The following is a 3677-nucleotide window of genomic DNA, read 5'->3' on the forward strand; positions in this document are numbered from 1 at the left end:
AGACATATAATGCCCTGTATACCCCATTAGAGTATAAAACAGATTAATTTCACTGTCTTCAAATCTTCATACATCCTCCTCTCTAGCCTCTGCAAACTAGTGATCTCACTATCTCCATATTTTGCCTTTTCCAAAATATGATACTGTTGGAATCACAGAGTATGTACCCTTTTCATATCTGTTTCCTGCATTTAATGATAAGCATTTAAGTTTCCCCACTTATTATGACTTTTTAGAGCAGAATAATATTCCATTGTGTCAATGGGTCTATCTTAGTGAATTTGTCCATTGACTGAGAGACATTTTGGTTGCTTCCCAGTTTTGGCAACAATGGCTAGAGCCACTAAAATCATCTGTGTAAAAGTTTTTGTGTGAACATAAGATTTCAACTCTATTGGATAAGTATCCAGTGTATAATTGCTGGATCACAGAGTAAGTTTAGCTTTGGTAGAAATTGCCTACCATCTTCAAAGTACCTGCGCTATTGTGCATCTTCACCAGCAATAAGTAGCAGATGATGCTGCGTGGTGCTGCATATCCTCAGCAGTACTGGGTATTTTCAGTGTTCTGCTTTTGGGCTGTGTTAATAGCTGTATAGTAGTGGCCTCCTCTTGCTTTGTTTTATGTTTCCCTGATGATGCAGGCAATCATCTTTTCAGAAGCTTTTCCATCTGTACATGAGGAGTCTTTTTGACTCTTTGCCCATTTTTAAATTGGATTGTTCATTTTCTTGTTGCATTTGAAGATTCTTTAAGGAAACTTTCTGATCATATTCTAAAGTCTGCTCCTTTTGAAAGTAATATAATTATGACTTTTTTATGACTTTTTTTGCTTAGTATTAGTGTAGGATATCATGCCACACTTATACTTTAATATATTTGTGTGTATATTTAAAGTGTATTTCTTGTAGACAATATATTTTGGATCATGTTTTTAATGCTTTCTGATAATCTATATCACTTAACTAGTATTTTAGACCAGTTACATCTTAAGTGATTGTTGATATAATGTGATTAATATGTACTATATTTGTTACTGTTTCCAATTAGTTACCCTTGTTCTTTATTTTTACCTTTCTACCTTTTTCTGCCTTCTATGGTTTTAACTGCATTTTGTATAATCCCATTTCTTTCTCAGGATATCAATTATACATTTTTAAATTTTTTGATGGTTGCCCTAGATTTTATAATGTATTTACAATTAATCTATGCCCATTTTTGAGTAACATCATACCACTTTTAGGCAGTACAATATTCCTAATTCCTGCCTCCATCCCTTGAATAATAATTGTCACATTAAATATTCATAGGCTATAATCATCAAATACATTATTGCTATTATTATTTTGTGCAGACTAGTAAATATATGTCAAGAACTTAAAATATGAAAGCTGCTTTACTTTTACTTATTCCTTATCTAGTATTCCTACTCATGTAGAGCACAGTTTCTGATCTATCTCATTTCCCTTCTCTCTGAAGAACGTCTTTGAACATTCCTGGCAAGGCAGTTATGTTATGTTATACAAATTGACAAATTTTCTCAATTTGTATTTATCTGAGAAAGTACTACTTCACTTTTGAAGAATAATTTCTGAGTACAGAATTTTAGGTTAGTGTTCTTTTTTTCTCTCTCTCAACATTTTATTTTGTTGTAGTCCTTTCTTAAGTGCATTTTTTTTTCATATCTGAAGAGAAGTTTGTGTGACTATATTTTTTCCCATATGGCTTTTTATTTTATTTTATTATTAGTATTATTAGTATTAGTATTAGTATTTTTAGGAAAAGGACTACTACTTTTTTAGGGTGTTCAGGGTCTCACTACTAGATCAGACTTGTAGTGATTCTCCTGTTTACAGCTTCCCAAATGCTGGGATTACAGGCGACCCCACCATTCCCAGTCTTAATCGCTGCCTCAGTGCACACTAGGGGTGGGGCTGGCACAGCAGGCCTGGGGAGATTGAACCCCTGGCCCCTGAACCTGCTTGCAGGCGCTTTAATCCACTGAGCTATTTGGCCGGCCTCCATATGGCTTTTAAAAGTTTTTTCTTTGTTGGTTTTTTTTTTTTCCTGCAGTTTAAGCATGATATATAGATAGATTAGATAGATAGATAGATAGATAGATAGATAGATAGATAGATATTTATAGGCAGTACAGTAGTCCTAATTCCTCTCTCCCTGCCTTTAATAATAATTGTCAATCATGTCAAATATTCAGAAGCTAAAACCATCAAATACATTGTTGCTATTATTATTTTGTGCAGACTGGTAAATATATATAATCATTTGGATTATAAAATGATTACCTCTGTAAGATTTTGAATTAATTTAGTAGTGTATATTCATTTTTACTATCATCTAGCCTGACCCCCAGAGAAACTTTGAGTCAATAAAGCAAATTTTTTTAAATGTATTTGGTACAGGGTCTCACTACGTAGCTTAGACTTATAGTGATCCTCCTATTTTCAGCCTCCTCACCGCTGAGATTACTGGCATGTGCCACAATGCCTAATCTCGGGGGCTGGCTCAGTGTGCCCAGGGCTGGGCTGGCATGGCATGCAGTGCCGGGGACTGAACAAAGCAACTTCATTATAACTTACTAATCCAGAAACAAAATAAAAGCTACACATACAAATTTACATGGAATTTCTTCTTTTGTGTCTGCTTTGTCAGAGTCTGTCTTATTTATCAATATAAATGCTTAAATCAAAATGAGTTGGCATTGTAGATACTTATTTAGACAATGTGATCTAACTAAGAATTCCAATGTTTACATTTCATGCAGAAGGACATGTCATCCTTTGCACTATTAGCTCCTTTCTGGATCCGCCTCATGATGAAAAGGTATGAACTTTAGTTTTCCACTCTAAAATTTAGAGTCAGCACTTAGTTGAGCATTTCTCTGGGCAAAAGACTACGCAAGGTAGAAATACAAGACTCCTTATTTTCAAGGCACAAGACAGCACAAGTAAGAGAAAGGAAAGGGGAGAGCAAGGAAGTCAACTACTGATCATTTAACATTTTATTTCTTATATGTAGATCACTGATTTATTTGTACCTATATAGAAACCGAGAGCTTATGAAAACTCTTACATCATCCAGTCTTCCATAGTTTATCTTAAACATCTTTATAAGGCATTCCATAACCCTTCCTTGCAAACCCAGTACAGAACTATTATTTTCAGTAAACTCTTCCTGATATCTAATCTAAATCTTCTTTATAATTCCAGTACATTATGAATGTTCTTTTAGTACTAAAAACAACATAGATGTCATTCTTGTTTTATAAACATTTAAATAGGAATTTCTTACATGCAAGTAATCTATCTACATATCTTACAAAGCCCCAATAATTAAAAGTTGTACCACAAAAGACCTATTGTACTGTCTCATTGTTATTTGTTTATCAATAAAATTATGGCAAAAAAGACCTATTGTAGCAAATCCTTATTTCTCTTCAATACATCTAATATAAAAGCTAAATACTACCAAAAATGGCAAAATTTTATTTTTGGATCATAGATGTTAATCTAGGGATATATAGAATAGGATCTGATTTATTGCAGGGTGTCTTATTTTTTTTTCCTTTTCAAAGTTTTATTGATAAACATATAGCAATGAGACAGTTTCAAATCAAATCGAAAGTACAGTTTCAACAAATAATACACTGCATATATTCTT

At 33.2% G+C, this 3677-nt stretch overlaps 1 protein-coding gene across 1 annotated transcript in view; it reads left to right on the top strand.

Annotated features, from left to right (window-relative positions):
• The window catches only part of Wdr64 (WD repeat domain 64), a 159439-nt gene that overhangs the window by 128978 nt on the left and 26784 nt on the right, over window positions 1-3677 (top strand). The window lies entirely within an intron of this gene.

Source organism: Octodon degus, unplaced genomic scaffold, assembly GCF_000260255.1.
Source record: "Octodon degus isolate 3935 unplaced genomic scaffold, OctDeg1.0 scaffold00017, whole genome shotgun sequence".
Taxonomy (NCBI): Eukaryota; Metazoa; Chordata; class Mammalia; order Rodentia; family Octodontidae; genus Octodon; species Octodon degus.